Raw genomic sequence first — 17,358 nt, 5'->3', positions numbered from 1 at the left:
AAACAATAAGTGTGTAAGCCTGACGGTAAAACGAAAACGCCTTTCTTACCTCTGAATTCAAGGCACCGAGTACGGTCGTATACTGCCATATTCCATTGGCGTCTTGCAATGCGCCCTGCTATTCAGTATATTAAAAAGACGCGAGTGCTCTTAGCAATAAAGAAATGACTAAAACAACCATTGACAGTGATTCCACTGAGAACCTAAACCAGCGCCATCTTGGATAGGGTTACAGGAGCCACATCAATCGTTTGCTAGTAACCAACTTGAACAAATTACAGTCGTGTATTTAAAAAGATATTAAAAGGGAAAACAAAAAAAGGTAAACCCACTATTAAACAGGACAAGTGTACCCGTCCCTGGATAACTAAGATCAAACTAAATTATCTATTGCACTTAATTGGATCGGCAAACCAATGGAATTGCCGTATTTTATACCAACCAGCAAATATCCAAACCAACATCCAAGTATAGCGCTACGTGATATTCCGAACCTGGACGCTCAATAAAGGACGTAGACTAAATGAGAAATGAAAAAAGAAAAGGGATACCTTCCCATTGCTACAGTAGTAGGAGAGAGAGTGAATAGAGGGATAAGCCACAGAACAAAGAGAGATACTACGTTGAAGGCTCAAGATAAGATCAAGGTGGCTTGACAAGCATAATTAGTAATCTGTACAGAAATCATACGGAGTGACAGTTTCATTACATATTGAACAGTTAATATCAACCATGACAATTACATCAATTATACATACAATTGAGATAACAGACCAATACACAGTTCTTAAAGCTATCAACAAACAATGCATGTCCAATAATCATTCCTATTGGTGTTTACATTATTAAATTTATAGCACATCCAGAAGGCGAATAATACATTTGGGGTAATACCATAAGACCGTCTAACAGCCCAAAAAGTATTGTAACTCAGAATCGATGTTGAGCCCTAGGTCAACAGCTTGTAGTTTTAGAATCCATTTGGCCTCACATTGGCGGACCCTGAGCTCTCTGTTACCCCCCCGGTTGTCAGGCAACACATTTTCAATACCATGAAAGGAAAAGGAGAAGGAGGAACTTCCTTTTTGACTTGAACATTCTTTTGCATGGTTTGCCAGGGGATATCTGAGATCAACATTTTTAAGGGCTCTGAAGTGTTCAGATATCCTTTCTTTAAGGCATCTGATAGTACTCCCAATGTATACTTTTAAACATTTACAGCGGATAGCGTATGCCACAAATTTGGTCGAACAATCTATATGTTGAAAGATTTTAAATGTAGCTGATCCATTATATTCAAATTCCTTGATATTATGGACTGAAAATCTACACATGCTACAGTGTCCACATTTAAAGGACCCTATATTTTGTTTATGCAACCAGGATTGTTGGGTTTTAGTACTTCTGGGATAGCTCGGACTGATCATATTGCGAATGGTCGTTCCTCTCCTGTAAACAATACCAGGCTTACTACTCAAAAGTGCACCTAGTGTCGGGTCAGAAGTCAATAGGTGCCAATGTTTACTAAGGATATTATAGATCTTATGAGACTTGGGATGATAGTCCGTTACCAATTTAAGATGTTGAGTCTTATTGGCCTTAACTTTAGTTTTCTGTTTCAAAGTGTTATTTCTACAAAGTTTCAATGATCTTTGTTTGGCTTGAGTAACTATATCCTTATTATAGCCCCTTTCCAGAAATCGCTGTTCCATGTCATTAACACAGCTTAGGAAATCATCATCCCTACTGTTGTTTCTCCGTGCCCTGAACATTTCCCCATAGGGTATGGCATTTACTTGTGACTTAGGGTGCGCACTCGTGGCAAATAGAGTAGAGTTACAGGAGGTACTTTTTCTGTATAATCTGCTGTTGATTTTTTCATCTGCCACAAAAAGCTCGGTGTCTAAAAAGACTATTTTGTCTCGACTTGATGACATAGTGAAGGACATATTAAATGAGTTCATATTCATGTATTCAAAAAAGTCCTGCAATTGTGACTCACTACCAGTCCATACAATAAGGCAGTCGTCTATATACCTGCCATAGTAGATTATAAATTCCTGCCATTTAGCACCATTAGGACCCCATAGGTGTAGCATCTCAAACATCCCCATAAACAAACACGCCAGGGACGGTGCAAATTTCGAACCCATAGCTACTCTGCACTTCTGTCTGTACCACTCATTGTTAAATAAAAAAACATTGTGTTCCAAAATCAATCGTGACATATGTATCAGCATGTCCTAATGTTCCAACAGTTCCACCGGACGTTTGTACAAAAAGTATTCTAGTGCCTGCAACCCCAGCCCATGTTGGATATTCGTGTACAAAGACACCACGTCTAGGGTTACTAATATCATAGAGGCATCCCAAGTAAGATCCATTAACACATTAAGAATGTGTTTGGTGTCTCTGATATAGGAGGCTAAATTCAAAACATATGGTTGCAGAAAAAGGTCTACAAATTCAGAAATGGCAGGAATTTATAATCTACTATGGCAGGTATATAGACGACTGCCTTATTGTATGGACTGGTAGTGAGTCACAATTGCAGGACTTTTTTGAATACATGAATATGAACTCATTTAATATGTCCTTCAGTATGTCATCAAGTCGAGACAAAATAGTCTTTTTAGACACCGAGCTTTTTGTGGCAGATGAAAAAATCAACAGCAGATTATACAGAAAAAGTACCTCCTGTAACTCTACTCTATTTGCCACGAGTGCGCACCCTAAGTCACAAGTAAATGCCATACCCTATGGGGAAATGTTCAGGGCACGGAGAAACAACAGTAGGGATGATGATTTCCTAAGCTGTGTTAATGACATGGAACAGCGATTTCTGGAAAGGGGCTATAATAAGGATATAGTTACTCAAGCCAAACAAAGATCATTGAAACTTTGTAGAAATAACACTTTGAAACAGAAAACTAAAGTTAAGGCCAATAAGACTCAACATCTTAAATTGGTAACGGACTATCATCCCAAGTCTCATAAGATCTATAATATCCTTAGTAAACATTGGCACCTATTGACTTCTGACCCGACACTAGGTGCACTTTTGAGTAGTAAGCCTGGTATTGTTTACAGGAGAGGAACGACCATTCGCAATATGATCAGTCCGAGCTATCCCAGAAGTACTAAAACCGAACAATCCTGGTTGCATAAACAAAATATAGGGTCCTTTAAATGTGGACACTGTAGCATGTGTAGATTTTCAGTCCATAATATCAAGGAATTTGAATATAATGGATCAGCTACATTTAAAATCTTTCAACATATAGATTGTTCGACCAAATTTGTGGTATACGCTATCCGCTGTAAATGTTTAAAAGTATACATTGGGAGTACTATCAGATGCCTTAAAGAAAAGATATCTGAACACTTCAGAGCCCTTAAAAATGTTGATCTCAGATATCCCCTGGCAAACCATGCAAAAGAATGTTCAAGTCAAAAAGGAAGTTCCTCCTTCTCCTTTTCCTTTCATGGTATTGAAAATGTGTTGCCTGACAACCGGGGGGGTAACAGAGAGCTCAGGGTCCGCCAATGTGAGGCCAAATGGATTCTAAAACTACGAGCTGTTGAACTAGGGCTCAACATCGATTCTGAGTTACAATACTTTTTGGGCTGTTAGACGGTCTTATGGTATTACCCCAAATGTATTATTCGCCTTCTGGATGTGCTATAAATTTAATAATGTAAACACCAATAGGAATGATTATTGGACATGCATTGTTTGTTGATAGCTTTAAGAACTGTGTATTGGTCTGTTATCTCAATTGTATGTATAACTGATGTAATTGTCATGGTTGATATTAACTGTTCAATATGTAATGAAACTGTCACTCCGTATGATTTCTGTACAGATTACTAATTATGCTTGTCAAGCCACCTTGATCTTATCTTGAGCCTTCAACGTAGTATCTCTCTTTGTTCTGTGGCTTATCCCTCTAGTCACTCTCTCTCCTACTACTGTAGCAATGGGAAGGTATCCCTTTTCTTTTTTCATTTCTCATTTAGTCTACGTCCTTTATTGAGCGTCCAGGTTCGGAATATCACGTAGCGCTATACTTGGATGTTGGTTTGGATATTTGCTGGTTGGTATAAAATACGGCAATTCCATTGGTTTGCTGATCCAATTAAGTGCAATAGATAATTTAGTTTGATCTTAGTTATCCAGGGACGGGTACACTTGTCCTGTTTAATAGTGGGTTTACCTATTTTTGTTTTCCCTTTTAATATCTTTTTAAATACACGACTGTAATTTGTTCAAGTTGGTTACTAGCAAACGATTGATGTGGCTCCTGTAACCCTATCCAAGATGGCGCTGGTTTAGGTTCTCAGTGGAATCACTGTCAATGGTTGTTTTAGTCCTTTCTTTATTGCTAAGAGCACTTGCGTCTTTTTAATATACTGAATAGCAGGGCGCATTGCAAGACGCCAATGGAATATGGCAGTATACGACCGTACTCGGTGCCTTGAATTCAGAGGTAAGAAAGGCGTTTTCGTTTTACCGTCAGGCTTACACACTTATTGTTTGTTTTAGTATTTTCAATATGGGATGACAAAGTCGGAAACTATATTTTTGAGTTGTCCGCATGTGTCGTCAGTCGATTATGGTAGAATACGACCGTGCTTTTACTGTTGAGTGGAAAAAGGGCATTTTATCATTAGGCTTAGATATTTACGGTTTGTTACAATATGGGATGACAAGTTCAGTCACGATTCTGTAGAGCTGCCCGCATGGTCGTCAGACGAATATGGCAGAACACGACCGTACTCGTTGCTTCGATTTTAGAGCTTAAATAAGTACTTTAGTTACCAAGTGTAGATATATACCTTTTGCTATAAACGATTTTTTGTTAGTGAATTTTACGGTACCGAATGCTGCCGTTACTGTAAATTAGATCATTATGGTCTGACGGTTTAAATGTAAGAGGAGTTGTGTATACACATATGTTTTTCTATTTTTTTTCTTATAGGCAACGGAAGATTTTGTTAAAATACTATCTAGTTGGGTTGGCTGGTATAACTGCGGCCACCCTTATTGTTATTTCCGGTTGACGCTATTGATATTTTGGAACTAGGGTGAGTGCTCTTCAAGACTTGCATATAGATATTTTGGGTTGATTTTAATTGACACGTGGTGTTAATTGGCATGGTCATTTTGGTGATTTGACTACATTTCCGACGACTGACACCAGCTTTGGTTTTTCTCTCTTTGTTGTTTCCTTCTATTTTGAACACATTTAGTGTGACTGAGGTGGTTTGGGTGTATTGATCACATTTTCTGTCACACTTTGATATCTGATTCCTTTTGATACTTACACTAACACGGGCTGTTCTCCCCTGCTAGATGGGGACCTCTGACTTGTTCGGTTAAGAGGAGTGCAATTAATAATTGTGCTGTATATCTGTTTATTACAGCCCTGATGAAGTCTTATGGAATAACATCCTTAGACAAAACACGTGTTGCCTTCTTTTTTATCGTATGAAAGCTGTTCTTTTATGACCAGATGAATTGGAAATAAATACTTTGTTCTATAAAAGTCAAATATGGACTTGGATTTCTTACTGAACATTAAGGCGCCTATTGTTTAAACAAGTCTCCTGAGGATAAATGCCACAGCCGTGATTACAGAGACCTTAGCAAGAAGATGCAGATTGGACAAAGCCCTTATCCATCAATATACTAATCTGTTATTTTCAAATTACTCCTATGAATTGGAATTGAAGTTTCTGATATATTCAGTTTGCTCAGGGAACTTATTGTTTTTCTGTATAGTCGCAATTGTTATCAATTGTAGGCAACAGCATTGGGTGGTGGCTGTTTTGTTCCCTTTGAAGCAATCTTTGTGATATTTGTGTTTCTCTTTTACTGTTTTAATCACTATTTGCTTGCGCAGGATATACCTCACTGCCCTTGTTTTTCCGAAATCATTAATTCCCTTATTTGTTATCATGTTCTGTGTCCCCTTAGTACTATTTTTGTCCCAGATGTTTGCGTCTAGAAGTTGGATCCTGTTCTGGAATGCTATGTCTGGATTTATTTCATTACCTTTTCGTCTTCCGCATGTCAGAGGGAGTTTGGTGCTTGAATGTTTTCCATAGTATTAATCTGTATCTTCAATCAAGAACTATAACATTGCAAATGGGATTTTCATCTTTGCAGGTTTTTCCTCCTAACTGAGACACGCTTAAAGAGACACCTTTCAGCCATACTGTTCTTTTCAGGGTAGTACTGGGGCTACTGGCTTGTCTCCCTTTCTTTGGTGAATCAAGACGGGAACTCAACAAATCTTATCAGCCACCTGTCCTTGACAGATTGTGACACCAATGACTCCTTAGATTTGGTAATGCAAAGGATTGTTCTTGGGACATAGCAAAAGAGTTACAATAATTATGCTTTGAGAATTTGGCCCTAAACCAGACCTTAGTATCATAGTTTAGCGACATCCGGATCAACTATATGATAAGATCCATAAAACCTGTGCCCCCGAGTTGTCATTATGTGTGTCTTCTGTATCCCTTCCCCCAGATATTCTCTTAGCATGTGATGAGATTGTTTTAAAAGTAGGTGAAATGTTAACTGTACCAACGTCGGGCCCTCCTTGCAGGGACCCCAAATGGTTTGACCATTCCTGTTCAAAAGTTGGTCGAGAGCTAAAGGTGGCTTTGAAGATTAGCCCTAGGGATCCCACATTGATCAGGTCATTACGCCTGTCCTATAAAAAGACCTTGGCAAAGCGCAAGGCAGAAATAAAGGACAAAATTTGGCAAGATCTGTTAGACCCCAATACCCTTTGTAACAGCGAAAGATTCTGGGGTATTATCAACAAACCCGTGTTTGATATGGTAGGGGACAATTCAGTTGGCACCAATATCACTGAAGATGAGTGGGTATCCCACTTTAGTTTCATCTTCAACAGCAATATTTCTCAGTTAGAGGTAGATAGAGGTGATCAAAGTGTAACTGTACCACTTTTTACAATTAGCGAGGTTGCGAAGGGTATCACGGGATTAACAAGTAACAAAGCACCTGGCCCAGACGGTATGCCCCCGGATTTATTTAAATCCAAAGTATCTCTTTGGGCGCCAGTTCTTACTGCTGTGTTTAACGCAGCTGCAGAAAATGGCTGCCCCAGGTCTTTGGGGACATCTACGATAGTGCCAGTATTTAAGAAAGGTGACCGTAATAGAACTACCTGTTACAGGCCGATCTCGCTTATCGACTCTGTGGTCAAGGTAGTGGGTGGAGTAATCCTGAACAGGTTAACAGCCTGGGCCAATGAGCACGGGATCATCTCCAGAATCCAATATGGGTTTCGGCCTGGCCACTCAACAATAGCGCAATGCCTTAACCTGTACATGGTCCTGGGGAAATATACCATGGCTCGGCAAGGCACCATCCACATGGCGTTCATGGACCTTTCCTCCGCGTTTGACTGTGTCAACCGGGGGAAGCTCTGGGAGGCCATGGGCGCCATGGGGGTGGAGCCTAATTTGGTTAACCTTCTGAGGGACCTGCATCAGGATACCAAGGCCAATGTGAGGTATTCACAGGATCTAAGGGTGTCGAGGGATTTTAGTGTTCATAGGGTTGTTAGGCAGGGCTGCATGTTGGCCCCCTTTCTCTTTAATTTATATATTAATAATTTGGAGGAGGTTTTATTAAATACTGGTACCGATTACCCCTATGTCGGCAGCAAGGGTTTGCCTGTATTATTATATGCGGACAACGCCGTTCTCTTGGCTAGGACCGCAAGAGGTCTCCAAACCCTATTAAACGCTTTTCATAGTTTCATGGAAGCTCGTGACCTATCGATTAACAACACTAAATCTTTTATAATGCAGGTGGGGCAGCGCCCTAAGAAACCGTATTTATTTAGGGTTAATGAGGAGAAGGTCCCCACAACGAGAACATTCTCTTATTTGGGAGTGTTGTTCGATGACCAGTTGAAATGGGGTCCACTACTCCAAAGGAAAAGGGGGGAGATAACTCGGGTTAACGCTGCAATATTTAATTTTGCCAGGAAAATGGGTAATCGACCTATTGCTGCACTATTAAAGCTCTACCAGGCAAAGAGTGTGGCAATAGGGAGTTACAGCAGTGAACTTTGGGGGTATGCGGCAGTTAATGATATCATGGTGGCAGAAAATTTCTTCCTGAAACAATTGTTGGGGGTTCCAAAGGGGACTCCCAACCAAATAGTGCACGAAGAAACTGGTACACCTTTTATTAGTGACATTCTAGCACTACGGCCACTAACTTTTTGGTTAAAATGTTGGCTAAATAAAGATCTGATTTTAAATCACCTATTCCTAAGGGAAGCAATATCTATGGATAATCAGCCTCATGCATCAAGCAAAAATCCAGTCGGTAAAATACCGAATCGCTAATAACACCCGTTAGCGAGTAAATAAAACCTAATCCCAATGCATCAACCCAAATACAAAAATCGCTATTTAAGGAATCCTTAAATAGCGATTCCTTAAATTGCAATTGCATTTAAGGAATCCCAAATTGAGATTCCTTAAATGCAATGCATGAAAGTTAAAAAAATAGCGAATTCGCTAATAGGGGGAGCAAATTACCATGAAGATGAACTGCATGGTAATTTGCTAAAAGTTTGAAAAATGCACTTTTGTGCATTTTTCAAAGTTTCATGTTGCGCACACACATGCCCTTAGAGCATGTGTGTGCGCAACATATGTGCACATATCAATTTCAGGGGTGCAATAGGGTATCATTTTGACACCCTTGCACCCTTGAAATTGCATGAGCAATTTGCGAGAACCTACTGGTACTCGCAATTTGCTCATGCAATCTCCAATTCATTCCTATGGGCCTGGAGGCCCATAGGAATGATTGGGACGGCATTCCTTAATTGCTACTCGCAATTTGCTAGTCACAATTAAGGAAAGTTAAGGAATCGCTATTTGAATAGCGATTCCTACATGCATAGCCTTTTGCTATTCCTTATTAGCGATTCCTTATTTTTCGCTAATAAGGAATCGCAAATGGCATTGTTGATGCATGTGCCCCAATATGCTTAAAATCCCTTGGCTAAAATATCTGAAAGACTGCTTTTCTGTTATGGGGCGCTTAGAACTTTTTTTTAATCCTGAGTCGATTAAACTTGCTGATGTAGAGTTTGTGAGGAAAACCTTTTTCTTATCACGACAAAAGAATCGTGAAGAGGTGGAATTAAACAAACCGAGTGTTCGAAAACATACCATGTTGAAAACTACACTTTTAATGGAGCCTTATTTATCATGGCCCTTGTCGGGCTTTGAGCGATACCTGTTAATTAGGTTCCGGCTGGACTATTTTCATCTTCTTTTAACTGTTCCAAGGGGTTGTCATCATGGTCAAGTGTTACCAAACTGCGGCTGCGACAATGAGTCTCCGCAGGATTTGGTGCACTTTTTATTTATTTGCCCCTTTTACGATTTACCCCGGAGGTTCTATCTAAAGCCCCTTTTAAAAAAACAGATTTTTACCCAGGTTAGACCAGCCCTTTGTTATTTACAAATGTTAAACCCAGAAAGTACATTATTTTTGACTGGTTTTCTAAAAACTGCCTTAAAACTCAGAAACAGCAGGGCGAGTTAACTGTCTAGAATTTCTGCTATTATGATATATGCTTAATTGTGTCTGTTGTTTTTAACACATATTTAAACACTTGGGTATTTTATCTCTGTACACCAAGTTTTTCTTTTGTGCATTATTTTTTATCTGTCATTGTGCTTTTATGGTTCTTTCTCTCTGAAAAAACGAATAAAGATTTCTATCTATCTGTCTAGCGACATCCCAAGTTGTCTGTTCAAATGTTTGTGGTTTTCTAGGTATCAAAAGAATTTAAGAGAATTTTTTGATTCTCTTATTGTGCATTTCGCTTTTCTCCCTGCACACTTTTGTAAAGACCAAGTCAAAGTAGGATAACTGATTAGTTACCTTACTCAATGAGCATTGACTAGCACAGATTTAGTGAGCGTGGATCCTTGTTTCTTGTCTTATGATACCTTCTTATTAACATTTAAGATGTTTGAACTTCATGACTTGGAGTACTCTGCTGAATAATCCCTGAGTGGTATTTCCAAGATGGAATGGATGCATTAACTTTCTTGACTCAGTGTTATCATTTGGCAGCTGAAACTACCTAGGATGAAAGAACTCCAAGGACTCTTTTTCATCATGGGTTGAAAGAAGAGATTATGGACAAATTGAATAATTCACAACACCCTACTTCATCTTCTGAACTCGTTGGTTTACTGTTGCTGACTGTAAGAGAGAAGAAAGGAAAGAAGAAAGTCCTGTGGAAGCTATCCTTATTTTAGAGGAGATTCTTTGGTTGATCTAATATTCAGTGAACCCGTTATCTCAAGAAGAGCCGACGCAAGTAGGAGCTGTGAGGATTCCTTTGAAAGAAAGTGAAAAGGAGCGCCAGAGTAAGATTTTGCTGTATTGCAGTGGAGATGGATATATGATACTGGCCTGTGTCATCATCAGCTTATGAGAAGAAGAAAGAAGCATGTTGCTTCCCTTATATTGAATCTTCTATGATTAATGCTGATAATTTTTGATAATCTTTTGTTCCTTCTACCACTTGTAATGAGAACAGGAGAAGGAACATTTGTTAATACCTCTGCATCGTTTGACAGTGGCACTTGTTGAATGTTCATTGATTATGACTGGTCCACTAAAATAACTTTCCCAAGAGAATTAGGATGACTCCTGAAGTGTTCTGAACTGCTGATAGCTCACTAACAACTTCAAGTCAGATATGAGAGGCTTATTTTCCATTGCTGTCCCATGCTACATCATCCAGATGTGACATTATTGCATCCCCTAATTATCCTCGATTGAAGAGGCATAATCCATATTACAGCTGGTCTACTCATATAATATCCTTGTCATCACAGTTTTACCAAGATGATTGTTATGCTTTAAGACGTTTTTGGTGACAAAGCCATAAGATTTAGGAGTCCACATCAAATTTAGTAGTGTTTTTTTCTTCAGTTTTTACTATGCTTGAAGTTTGTTTAATTCCTCCCTATAGGGAATGTACCTGTGCCATTCCAACTGACACTATTGTTACTTTTTGTCAAATATATTCCTTAACCGAGAAAGAAAAATATATACAAAATGCTTATTTGCAGGAGAATTTGCAGAAAGGTTTATTTGTGACATCTTCATCATCAGCTGGAGCACCTATATATCTGTTTCTACTCTAGAAAGAACAAGATCTGGGGGCATGGCCAAAATGGCGGCCACATAGGGAGCTCTTTAAGTGAGCTCCGTGCCAGGCCTGTGTTACATCCTGCCAAATCTGTGATATCTGACTTGCAGTTGTGGCATTCTACCCGTGCTGACTTCCCCAGGTGTGGTTGCAAGCTGGGAGAGACGCAAGATGGCCGGGAGCCCTTGCGGAGGAGTCAGAGAGGAGGCCAGCTCAGCGAGGGAGCATCGAGACGGCACTGTCACTGAGACCGGAAGACGACATGTGATCCACTGGTGCAGCCACCTGAAGGAGCCGGGGGACCTGCCACCAAGTGCGGGGCCCTCCACCATTTCAGAGGTTGGGACCAGCAACCTGAGATGGGCTTGAAGGTACCTGCGGGGGACAGCTTGGCTGCCCTCCTCCCCCACGTGCACACCAGCGACTGCAGCCCCTAGGTAGCTTTAAGGAACCCAAGAGGCCTGCAGCAGCCCTTCAGGGGGCACACTCGGGGTGTCCACTGCCCTGCCTCCTGGCACCCAAGACTGAATGGGTGCCAAAATGCCCAAAGCTTAAGGACCAGCCCACACTGCTGTGGAGCACTCTCATTACTGAACCACACGGGCAGGGTGTGAGGAAGTACCAGAAGACCTCTAGGGGACCAACACCCTGAACCTGCACAGCATGAGGCACACAAACAGGTACCAGCCCTATGGCAATTTCTACTCGAGGGGCAGGCCCTTGCTGTGGGCATCTGTACCCTGCAGGGCCTAATCTAACCTGGAGCTCCCTAGAATGGGACCCACACTGGCGCTGCTCGTTGGAAAAGCCATTACGATAATTGACTGAACCTGGTTCCCTGCTCTGCTCCAGCGGCAACCCCATTACAGTGGGAACACTGGTGCTTGAGTGGAAAGTGGCTGAGGGACCCCGACAACATGAGTACTGTGCAATTACGAAGTGTGACATCTCCTCGATCCACCACATGCCACCTTCAGACGGGTCCCTCTCCTCTCCCCTCACCTGCTTCATGAGGGGTCCCCTGCCTGAGGACGAACCAATGCACATTGGTCCAGGGTGACGATCGGATGTCCTGTACACACACCCACCATGGTAGACTAACTGGAGAACACCTCATAATCCCTGAGGGCTCCGTGACTGAGATGCCCATCTCTTTGCATACACTGGACCTCTGCGGGACGCTGGAGGGGAAGAAAGACCCAGACCTGCACATATCAGACAGGACATAGCTGTCACCCCTCAGCCTAACATCAACATGGTGGGGAAACCTAGAACTACCAGAAATCTGACCTCAGACCCCAGTGCCTCTGCGCCACCTTCGACCTCCACTGATCACATCAAGGGCGCCTTGCAACAACTTGAATCCACTCTTGATAAGCGCTCAGCACAATTCGAGAAGGTCCTCCACACCATACTGGACACTAAAACATCAGTGGGGGTGTAAATAGATGCTGTTTTTTCAGATGTGACTTTATTGAGGGAGGACCACTGAAAACTAGTGTACCGCATGGACAACGCAGAATCTCTGCTCTGACCTCCTTGGGCCCCACATTCTGTGAACTACAAACAAGTATGAATGCCATGAAAAAGGAGATAGTCTCCTTACATACCAGAGCGGAGGACACTGAGGGGCGCTCGTGGTGCAACAACATCAGCCTAGGGATTTCCATAACAATTGGACCCCAGCACTGAGCTGATGGCTACCGTATTAGAGAACAATGTCTCAAAGCTGTTTTCCGTGGTATAGCACACCACATACATGGCAGGCCACCACCACCTGGAGCACCACCAAGGCCACTCACTGCTTGATTCCTCATCTATCAGGACCAGGAGATAATTCTGCAATGTTTCTGTATGAAGGGTCTCAGGAGATACGAGAACACAGAAATTGGGGCATATCCTGACTTCAAAGCTGAGGTGCAGCATCTTAAGGGCTCCTGCACAAATAATAACACCGTCTCTGGGAGCTACAGTTCCGATATGCACTACAATTCCTAGCAAGGCTCAAGGAAATAGATGGTGAAACCTCCCACATCTTCTCAACACCCGAAGATGTTTGGACCTGGCTGCACATGAAAGGCTTGACTAATAGCACGTGGAAAACCAAGCAGAAGATGAGTGGTGTCCCCTGCCCTAAACACAGGAAACACAAGGATGCTTGAACATGACCCACCAAAGACCAGGCGACAGTGGAACAGACACAAGTGGTGAAGACGGCATCCGCATACAGCAAGAACCTTTTCAGCCTACTGCTATCTGAACATGTATCGGACTCTGGCTCGGACACAGAAGAATCTGGGACCTTGATCACAAACAGTGCTCATGCTCTGAAAGTTACACCGAGGTCAGCTGAGGGAACAGTCTGAACCTGCTTTATTGCAATGGCTTGTGTTCACATTAGCAGGTCGGATGCTGGGTCCTCTGAGACAGGCCGAGCCTTAGGAGACCATGCCCAGCAGCAAAACGGCATCCAGCATGAGCTCCGAAGAGGACATGTTTGCTTGTTTCTTTAGTTTTTTCAGTTATTAAATACAAGTTGGGGAATTATGGACAGGGACGCAAGAGTCTAATGACCTTGGAGGGGCACTGCCATTCAGGCTCCTTGAAGTTATTGTTCTAGTTACTGTTCTGAAGAAGTCAAATGTAGGGTCTGCTGGTCACAAATGGTTTCTCATGGGGCACCACTCGTGGCGAAGGGTGGATTAATCTGATGCAAGATTCTACAAACAAAGGGTATGGAAGACCACAACTCCCCACTTGCACCTCCCGCCACTAGCTTACACAATGGGGACCACTGCAGATAACCACACCCCATAGTATAATGTCCTAACTTGGAATGTGCGAGGCATGGCTACTCCCGCCAAGCGCTAGCAACCGCATTTGTGCTTAACTCAAATGCCGCCACATGCACATAACCATGCTACAAGAAACACATCTAACACTAGAGGAGCTACAAATGGTCCTCGCGATATGGAGGGGGCAAGTGTATGGCACATCCGCATCAGCATACTCCAGTGGGGTGCTTATTTGGAATGCACTGGTGTTCCATATGCTGTGGACAACCATAGAGAGGACAAGGGAGGTGATTTGTAATACTAGAAGGGCACCTTGACTTAGCTTCTCTAACTAGCAGAGCCGCCAGGTCAGCAGGGGGTAGAGACCGGGAAAGGTCTCCCATGTGGTGTGCTTGCTTGGGCCCACTGTTGGTCCCCACCGTAACATTACCGCTGCATATGAAGTCGGCAGCTGCACCGCATGCCTGCGGGGCTGCCGTGGCCATTCCTCAGGCAGAGGGGACTGAGTGAAGTCTCCCCGCTACCGGTGGGAAGGAGGTGTTTTCTTCCCAGTTCAAACCACTGCCCTTTTGGTGTCCAGAAGGATATGACATCCTGGCACAGCAGTGGCAGGGTAACGAGGGTCCTTGGCGGGTGTTTAGAACATTCACAGTGATTGTGCGCATTGCGATACCCTCGGGTGCACGTCAGGCCCTGATATCATGTATGCAGTTTTTCTTTGGCTTTACAGTATTAGGGTCCTGATCGTTATTTTAGGAAGTTTCTGTGATGTGTATAACAAGGGGGGTTTGGTAACCTGTGTAAGCTATGAGTAATTACTCCGTTATGTGTGCAGGAATGGTAGTATGCCTATGATTGGCATGATGTTTCTAATGTGTGCACTCTACGGGTGTGTACTATAGTGCACAATTACTGCTGTTTATGCATAGTGTTTTATACTAAGCATATCCCTATCAGTAGTTACTGGTCACCCTAACTGTGATGTTTGTGACGGTGGCCAGATTGGCCAAGTGATTTATGTAATCCCTGTGAAGTCATGACGTGTCTAGTGGCACAGTAATATATGTGATTGTGATCTAATGTGTTTTTCTGGATAATACAAAGGATATTTTTATATAACCTTGTGTGGAGTTTCTTTTGTGGTGTGCCTAGTGAGTCACTAGTGTGTGTGTGTGTGTGTGTTTTGCGCAATCACTTTACACATTGCCTCTGGTATAAGCCTGACTGCTCTGCCAAGCAACCAAGGGGGTGATCAGGGGTTAAACCCCGGTGTGTAACTCCCCAGCCCTGAATAGAGTGGTGGCTTCTGCCTAGCTAACCAGAAACCTCATTTCTAACACCAAGCTTGAGACTGACCACTCACGACCAGCCCAGTGACACAATATGACTCATTCATAATGCAAGCAGACTCCACTGTTACAGTTGTTACAATTTAAAATTACCACATTTTCTGTTGTACTATTAAGACATGCTGGCATTCTGCTTATGACATGTATGACTGCATTGCATTGTTTCTGACTCCATAAAGCACTGATGTCATATCATAAAAAAAAAAGAATAAAAAAAAAAAGAAAGAGCAACATCTCAGTCCTTGTATTGAATATAGAGGTTTAATCAGATTAAGATCATGGACAGATATATTTTGCCTCCTATAAAGGACAATATGGAGTGAGTCCATGGAGCACAAGTCTTTACTGAACTTGATTTAAGAGGCACATACTGAGAATAAAAGAAGAAGACGAGTGGAAAAAGACTTTCCACACACACAACATTTTCAATATCATGTATTGCCAGTTGGATTTTAAAACGCCCTTTCCGATTTGCGGCTCTTTATGGATTCTATGTTTTCAGATGTCTTGAAACAGTTTGTACTGCTCTACTTGGATGACATTTTATTGTTCTAAGAGCCCAATGAGAAATAACAGGAACAAATGAATTTGCTGCTATCAAGACTTCAGTAGCATCATTTTGTTTTGCATCCACTTTTAGTAGAATATTGTGTGAAAACAGTTATAGTCTGCATTTCTTGTCTTCATGGTTTGTCTAGTATAATTTCTGATAGAGATTCTCAAGATCTTTTACATGGTTTTGGAGATCTTTGTGTAAAACATTGGGAGTTGTTCAAGCACATTTATCCAGTTATCATCCCAAGTCAAATTGTCAAACAGAGCAAACAAATCAACGTTTGGAGCAACATCCATTGTGCTGATGCAATGCACTCAAGATAATTGTTTTTCCTCTACACCAGTTATGGAATTCTCTTATAATAATAAAACTCATAAGGTCACCAAGCTTCCAACCTTCCAAGAGTTTTTTCCTTATTCTCCATTCACTGTTTTTTTATTCTGACCAATACTGATTACTTGAGTCAGCTATAGAAGCAAATGCTTCTGAACATTTGTGCCATTCTGAGTTCAATATGAAAGAAAAGGTATATAAAGCAAGTTGAAGTTCTGCTTATTTAGCTCCCAGCAAAATGAGGTGGATTTCGCCTTGTATTGTTCCTGTGTATCTATTGATACAATCATTTGGGGCATTGATATTAACTCAACAAAACATCTTGTGGACTTTCGGTTGAAGCTGGCTTGTAATTGGAAGTTTTTTGGGGGAAATCCAGTACATAAGCAAGTGAACAACTCTCCATCAAATTTTCTAAGCTACAAACCAATGTGATTAATAACAATAAATCATGAACATAAACTCAAAAGAAAACAGCAGAAAAAATATATATACCATTATTAATATTTTTATTATTTTTTTATTTAGTTTGTATGCAAATGTTTATTTTGATTTTCTTTAGGAAATAGTTTAAAAAAGCATACATATAGCAGCAATATAATCATATGTCTAAAAGACACAAAGTAATTATATTACAATTCATTATTCAGTTTGGTTTCAGTTGAAATGTCCGATGTCACCGCAGATCGTAGGAAGGTTAGCAGGAGATAAGAACTACGTGCGTTTTGGCATGTGTGCCTTCATCAGGGGACCATCCTAGCTATGACTGTGTAAAATCCATGATAAATATTAACATTGTTGTCTATGTACATATAATGTAGTTGCTTAGATAAACTGATAAATGTATTAATTACATGTACATCATCTTCACATATGAAGTTAAGTATAGGTATGAATAGGGTGGAGAGTTTAAAGGTGCGTCAATTAAAAGGATTAAAATTAAGAAAGTTAAAATTAAGAGACATATGCTGAGTCAAGTTGCATTAGATACAGTGAACATGCTGCACCTATGTGGTATCCTAATAAATGCCCAAGATATAAGAGTTTTACAATGATAAATCTTTAAGTAGGGATGTCTGCTT

Source organism: Triturus cristatus, chromosome 7 (assembly GCF_964204655.1).
Source record: "Triturus cristatus chromosome 7, aTriCri1.1, whole genome shotgun sequence".
In the NCBI taxonomy this organism is placed as follows: domain Eukaryota; kingdom Metazoa; phylum Chordata; class Amphibia; order Caudata; family Salamandridae; genus Triturus; species Triturus cristatus.
The sequence above is the reverse complement of the archived record's forward strand: the minus strand, read 5'-3'. Positions refer to the sequence as shown.